The sequence below is a fragment of the Gorilla gorilla genome, chromosome 3 (assembly GCF_029281585.2).
Source record: "Gorilla gorilla gorilla isolate KB3781 chromosome 3, NHGRI_mGorGor1-v2.1_pri, whole genome shotgun sequence".
Taxonomy (NCBI): domain Eukaryota; kingdom Metazoa; phylum Chordata; class Mammalia; order Primates; family Hominidae; genus Gorilla; species Gorilla gorilla.
The window spans coordinates 196,253,118-196,261,385 of record NC_073227.2 but is presented as its reverse complement, the minus strand read 5'-3'; positions in this window follow the sequence as shown (position 1 = coordinate 196,261,385).

Sequence of the window (8,268 nt, the reverse complement as noted above, 5' to 3'; positions counted from 1 at the left end):
AAAATAAATACAAATAGAAATAGTATGTTCATTCCTCTATTTTCCAGTCCTCAGTCTGAGGGCAAGACCTGCTCCCAGACCAATGACTCGTTAGTTATCAATGGAATGCGTTGGCTTTCCTTAAACCATGGTTTGTCTTCCCATTGATCCCTAACACTAGGTTTAAGTTCATTGAACTAGGGAAAATTGAGGGTTATGCAATACAGCTCTAATATATGCTACATTTGCATAATCATAATCTTCTTCCATTCATCATACTTTCATTAAAAGAGGAGACATATCTAAGGGTTTTGTGGCTCCAAAAACTGGTATACATGAATGGAAGATATCTTACTGTGTTGAATTTTCCTATGCTGAAATGGTTAGAAGTAAAAATCATCTTCTTAATGGTTCAATATGTTATCCTTAAGAGAACGAAGTTCAAGAACACTAAAATAAAAATTTGAGAAAAGCATCCCCCATAGGAAACTGTAATTTATTGCCTTTCCAAAATTTGTGAATTCCAAATGTAATCATATGTTGCTGTAAATCTTACTACCTTCTTAAGGCAAAGTAATCATATTGCTAGTAATTAATAAATTGCCATAGGAAACCATGAAGCAAATAGCTGGAAATTCTTGAAATATCAAACTCATTTTTTTATTCAGATAATAGAACTAAGACCAAGATAGAAGATATGGCTTGTACACCTAATTTTTAAGCTAGGCTCTAATTTCATATTGCCTGAATCCAAGTTAAACCTTCTTATGTTCCCTTTCTTCTTAGTCACTGCCTCTCAGGTAGGGTGAATCCAGGTGATCCAGATTGGGTTTGCTAAGGATCATAGCTGAAGGGAACTGATTACATACAAACAATTCCATTTTTCACCTGCTATGCCTTTTCAATGACTGCCCAGGTTGCTGTAGGTCATAACAAAATTCAACAGGACTAAGGATATCAACATTTTATTGAATATATTACCTGTAAAATGCAAATAAGTCCTCAAAGAATTACATATTTGGCCGTCAAGTATGAAGTTTTGTAAAGACTCCTGCGGTCATTGGACGATGGTTCTCCTTAGGTTATTTTAGATGTACCGTCACGTAGAGACTTTGGTGCACTGAAACATGGAGAATAAATGTTCCTTACGTGTTGCCTTCATGTATAAAATGGTATATGCTGAATATATTTATGGACAGGGAAAATTATCATTTCCTATCTGAAGCTTCTGAAACTTCATATGTAAAAATATAAAGGGGGCATGATTTAATTATTAATAGCAGCATTTCTTCTGAGGATGAATCTATATTTTAAAGAAAATAAGTTACATGAGTGGGAAAACTTTGATGTAACCCTGGCTTTGAGAAAGCCTGGAAATAAAGTGATAACTATTTTTCATTGAAATGATGATAAAATTGAGGTAAGGGAGAGAAAAGAAGGACATCTTTGGTGAAGAGGAGACCAGCATGTACATGAAGCATAGCTTGTACACTAGGAGACGACAGAACCTTGATATATATGAACTCAGCTAGTCAGGAGAATAAATATGAGAAATATTTGTGTCCTTGAAAATAATGTTTAAATGCTTTAAATATAAACTTAGAATGTAGTTAAAATTGATGCTTATACGTAATTCTCATGCAGAATATACTCTTCGTATTTACCCTTGAACATGTATAACCAATTATTAGAGAAGAGTAGAAAAGAAAAAAAATTACCTGAACAATTACATGTGACCATCATTTTTAGATAATAAAAATGAGATCCAGACAGGCAGAGTAACTCTCTCAAGGTCACATAATGTTAGAAGTTACTTTCAAGTCATATTACTTTTTTTTTTTTTTGCTCTTAAAACTACCAATTAGTAACTACTGATGCTGATTTTTTAAAAATTTGAATACAATAAATGAAATATTTAATAATTTAAGATCTGGGAAAATATTAATTTTCTAGTAGTTGTGATCTACAATGAACAGATTAAACAGTGAGCACAACACTATTGGCATCAGTCGTATTTCTAGAATTGATATTAAATTGATATTCTTAAATATTAGAAATTGTGTATTATGCCACAAGAATCAATAGAAAAAAATAAATTTATGCTTTCCAATTTTTACAATTTTATTTGCTGTTTATACTGGCTGTTTTATGTAATCTAGACACAAGATAGTGAAGAATATTTTCCATAAATAAATGTATTCTTCCTAGATGAAATTGTAGATTTTTGACTGTATGTTTAATTAATAATTTGAGAAAAAAATAATGTGATTACACAGAACAGTGCAGACATACTCTATCTTGCTGTAGGTTTGAAATGCATTTATTCAAACTATGATAGAGTATATTAATATCTTTTCAGTACAGTTGGACATCCTTTGTGTTAGAGAGATTTTGAAAAGCCACAAATGATATGTGTTGAACATTTATACATTTTGTCGCTTAGAGTGCCGTATTTGTGGCTTCTTATTGTTCCTGGTATAACAATGCACAAATTACATCTTTAATTTTTGTGACAGGTTTTGTGATTTATGATTACATTTCTTTCAAGTTTGTAGAATTCTTATAATTTGGATAATTGATAATTAAAAGAACGATCATTTAAATTAAAGTAAAATTCTACTCTGACGAAGAAGAAATACAGAGAAACAGAACCAAATATAGAGAGATTTATTGTAGGAATTGGCTCACATGATTATGGATATTGGCAACTCTTAAGATCTGCATGTGACTTAAGAAGCTGGAGACATAGGAGAGCTGAGGGCATAGTTCCAGTACAAGTTCAAAAGCCAGAAAACCAAGGGAGTGAATGGTATAGTTCCAGTCCAAAGCCAGTAGTCTCAAGACCCAGAAAGAGCTGATACCTCAGTGCCAGTCAAAAGGTAGGGGAAAAGCTGATGTCCCATTTCAACATCAGGCAGAAAGTATTCTCTCCTACTTAAGGGGGGGGATGAACATTTTTGTTGTACTCAGGCCCTCAACTGATTGGGAGAGGCCCACATATATTAGCGAGAGCAATCTGCTTTAAATGTTAATTTCATCCAAAGACACACACATAGAAACACCAAAAAAAATGTTTAACCAAATATTTGGGCACCTCACGACCAGGTTAAAATTAACCATTGTAACCTACATACAAAATGAAAGTAGAACCGGATGTGGAAGAGGCAGTAACATTTTTGAGAGATGTGCAATATTTTCCAAAGAACCACCCATAGGTTGCTAAAGCTTTAGAGATACTTTTAAGTTATTTTATGTTAGCCCTTTTATTTCCTCCTCTATTTCAGTATATTTTGCTGCTTGTTTTATTTCATAGAATGTGGACTTATAAAAAGTTATTTAAAAAATGTTTTTCATTATCAATAAAGTAATCCACATGATTTGGGAAAGGGGGTTTTGAAATTAAAGCAGATTTCAGACAGCAGCCTGTATTATACATACTTTTACACAAGATCTTCTCCAGTCATAATGGGAGATTTAGTGCCTCAGCATTTCTCAGTTGTGCAGTACATAATAACTATGTGAATAAATACTATGAAGTCATACAGATATTACTTATTTGGCTGAAATATTGTAGCAATTGACAGTACAGAGAATCACCTATGGAACACTAGGGTAAAATTAGATAGCAATTGAGAGACATTTTATAGTAGCTAGATACTAGTTTTAAAAGCAAGCAATTCAGTATTTACACTAACTTCCTTTTAGACCTAGGTCATGTAAAATAACTAGTTATACTGGTAAGTAAAATTTAAGTAGTCTGGGGGGAAGAAGAGTTTATAGTTAATTAAATCAGGGAATGAGGCTTTTGAATGGCTGTGTGAGGAGTCTGGCAAATCCTTCCTTCAGAAGACAATAAAATGGGACACAATTGTTAAAAATAACCGTTTTTTGAGGAAATTTGACTAAAATGGCATACAATGCATTGATAAATATTTCTTCAAAAAATTTGCTGAATCTAAATAAAAACAATGGAAGTGTGTGGTATTTTAGGTAAGGGGTGCTCCCATCTCCCCAGTTCTGTCATACGGGGCATCTATCTGGTTGGGCAGGGAAGGCCACCAGAGTGGAAGCTCCCACTGCACCTGCCACTCCACATTGTGAAAGTTCTATCCTGGGCTTATAGGATGGGCTCGAGGACTGGTAGCTCTCATTACCCCTTTTTTCCATCACACTTACTGCTATGGTTTAATTATTCGTCTAGTGTCTGCCTCTCTAATGAAATGTAAGTTCTAGGACAATGATTTTTTTTCTGTTTTGTTCAATGCTGCAACACTTAGAAAATTTAATCCGCTGTAAGTGGTCAGTAAAGATTTATTAAATTAGTAGATCTTTTAACTAGTGGTTTCGTTTTATGTTTGTTTTTTATCGTGTACGTCTTTGGACTGATTTTAACCATCTTATTTTATGCTGTTTGTCCTGCTCTTTAAGTTTTCTTTTTCTTTTTCTTTCCCTGACTTGATTGACTATTTCTTTGTGGGATTTTTTTTATTACTCTACTTTTATGCCCTCTCCTAGATTTAGAAGTTACGCATATTTCAATTTTACTAGCCTTTAAAACTGCACTGAAAGACAAGAGCAAATATATTTGATTTGTGTATTCTTATTCTTGATACTAGATGTATATTATATATAATTTTTATTAACATTAAATTTAGTTTTTAAAAACTAAGAGAAAATATGTGATTGAGCCAAGCCAAAGTTAAAATCTTTGTTACTAAGAACTAGATGAGTAAAACCAAAAGAAAAACCTCCCCCAAAAAGCAGCAAAGTTTATTAAATAAACCTTTTCTAAAATGACTCTGAAAGAAAAATGATATTTTATGTGAATACTTATTTTTACCTTCTCCGTTTTTAATTATAATTTTTTTGAATATTTTACACAAACACACATATATAATTCAGGGACATAAGGATGTGGCTTGAGGTGAAATAAAATGTTAAAAGCATTATTTATAAAATAAAAATAATAATACACTAGAGATCTTGTTTTGATTACATGTCTAGTCCCAAATCTACTATTATTTAATTTTGTAATTAAAAAATAGCTGTGGAAGTAAATGCCTTTAAACTTTTTTATTTCTTAAATATGTTATTCTTACTGACCAACTATACATTGTTATTGAAAGTAACGTATTATGTAATAAATATAAAAATAATTGAAAAATAAAATGTCCATAACATATAAAGTGTTTAAAAATGAACAGAAATTAGATATGTTATAGCCTGTCACTCCTGATATCAATAAATTACATGTATAAAATAAACTACCTTCCATACACAGAAAATAGCCACCAAATATGTTTTAGAATTACTTATAAGTTGTGTGCAGAAAGGACATCCTTCATGTTTTCCTTTCTCATCCTTTTAAATAGCAATTTGAAACACAGTTGGTGAGGACCAGGGCTCAGTTTGGCTTCTGATAGAAATTTGGATACACAAATTGAGTATAGTCATTAATGACTATGCTTACATGGAAGGGTGTGTTCAGACCTAAGACAGGCTGAAAAATGTTTTCACAATTTCTATAACCTAAAACTTGCGGGAAGGCTGTGACAGTGAGGTAACAAATCTTTGCTAATAATTGGAAAGAAAAGGCCAATTCCTGAATTAATTGCTACTGTCTAAAGAGGATGTGAGTTGACCTCTGATGCCAACTAACATGGAAAAAGAGTAAAATATTTCATTATTTTCCTCAAAAATTAGTGTGTTATATATGCTTGAACAGGAGTAAGAAAGTTCAAAAGTGTAGATTTTAAAATATTTTCTCTAGATCCTATGTATAAGCGCTACATTTATAATGTAGTCAGATACAATAGAAAAGAAGAATAAATGTGAAAGCCAACAACTAAGACAAAATCAAATGAACATAGATATTTAAAATATTTTGAAAGATAGGGGAAATATTTTTAATATTTGAATTAACTGGCCTACTGTAAAGCTATAATAATGAAATGGCTCATACCATAAAGTGCTCATCAATTGTGAAAGAACTGTTCATAGATGAGGAGAAAATTAATGACAAGAAAGAGGTCCTTCCACACTAGCAGCCATTTAGGCTATAGATATATGTGTCAATCTCTACTAGGAACGTTAGAGGACACAAACACATCTACCTATCAGATACAGTCTCCGTGACTTACAATAAAAAAGAAAGCATTTTCAAAAAAACATTGCCACATGTCTGAGAAAATCTTAATTTACTGTTGACATAGGTCTCCGAGCAGATTTGGTTTTATTCTTTTTTTTTTTTTTTTTTTTTGAGATGGAGTGTCACTCTGTTGCCCAGGCTGGAGTGCTATGTGCTATGGTGTGATCTCAGCTCACTGAAACCTCCGCTTCCTGGGTTCAAGCAATTCTCCTGCCTCCGCCTCCCGTATAGCTGGGATTACAGGCCCTTGCCACCATGCCTGGCTAATTTTTGTATTTTTAGTAGAGATAGGGTTTCACCATGTTGGCCAGGCTGGTCTCGAACTCCTGAACTCAGGTGATCCGCCCGTCAAGGCCTCTCAAAGTGCTGGGATTACAGGTGTAAGCCACTGCGCCAGGCCTCCAAGCAGATTTGAAAACCGGTATGTGAGAAGTACAGTTTTTGTTAATTACCAGATAATGAACCTGTGACAGGGAAGTTTGAAAATTCAATCTTTAACAACAGGTAGAAAATAAAAAGGAAAAAAAAAAGTTTTAGTAAGGAACAAAGAATAAGTTTCCAGCACTATTACTTCAAGAAAAACAAAATGGGTCATGGCAATTATTATATTTTAAATAATGGTTATAAAAAATCATTTCTGCTAAGCTCTGATTGCTACCACCAATAAATATCTACTAAAAATGATCTGGCAGCTAAAAACATAAATGGATGTCTAATATTCAAAATATCACACTTTAAACAAACATCAAACAAAATAAAAAGCAATGCATTCAAAGAATGATAATATGTCTGTGCTGTATAACAACAGTTAAATTTTAAATATTAAGAAATGGTTGAATTAGCTTATTCAGTTACAGGCACAATTTAATTGAGGTCACTTCTTTGTAAATTACACGGACTATTTACATGGCCAATGTGTACTCAAAGGATTAAACAGAGCATTATATTTGTTGTTCTGGGCTTAAGGGCATTCACTGAAGTGTAAATTGCAGTACACCTGTGGTAATTTTAAAGAAATATTTAGGTATCTGACAATTTTAGGTTGTATAGGTGACAAACAAATAAATGTAAGGAGACTAAGATCTCATTAAGGTAAAAGGATCGAAAGCCATATCGTACATGTTTTTTTTTTTTTTTTTTTTTTTTTTTTTTGCTGCTTGTTAAATCAAAGAGCTGGTTCATGGCAGTGCAGCGGTCTTTTACACAATAATAAGGAAAAGACATTACATCCCAAGAAGAGGTTTGGCTTGTGTCTTAATCTGTTCCTGCTGCTATAACAAAATACCACGGACTAGGTAATTTACGAACAACAGCAATTTATTTCTCACAGTTCTGGAGGCTGCAAAGTAAAAGGTCAAGGTGCCAGCAGATGTAGTGTCTGGTGAAGATTTACTCTCTGCTACCAATATGGCATCTTGTTGCTACAGCCTCACATAGGGGAAGACAGAAGGGCACAAGGGACTAGGCACTCCCATCAACCTCTTCTATGAGAGCACTAATCCTGTTCATAAGGGCGGAATGTTCAGAACCTACTCACTTCTCCAAAGGCCCCACCTCTTAATACCATTACATAGGATATTAGGTTCCAACATGCGAATTTTGGAGGGACACATACATTCAAACTACTACATATAGTCTCTGATAAATTCAGAGGGGTTACTTCTGCATCTTTATCTATGTGTGCACAGTTCCTCAGGTAATAAACACAGTGCTTGAAGATGCTGTTTTTATTGGCATAGCCTTCCTTGATAACCAAAGGAAATATTTGCCTTAATAAATCCATGGAGATAAATTTAATTAGGTGTTATTTTATGTCACCCTCAAATCGTGTCTAAATCTATAGTTGGTTAATCATCCAAGTTAACATCAGCAACTCTCTTGTCTTTGTTCTATATTTAGTGGAATTAAAATTCATCTATTGAGTAGTTCATATTATTTTTTTCCCTTAATGTGCTAATTTAGTAAATTATATTGATAGATTTTCTTCTGATTCTAGATTATTCTTGGATAAACTCTACATGGTTATGCTCTATTATTACTATAGATAGTGGAAGAATTTGCTATAACTTTAACTTTTCTCTCAATTTGTTTGGATCCGAAATTGGCCTATAATGCTGTATTGTACTCGTCCTATTTGCATA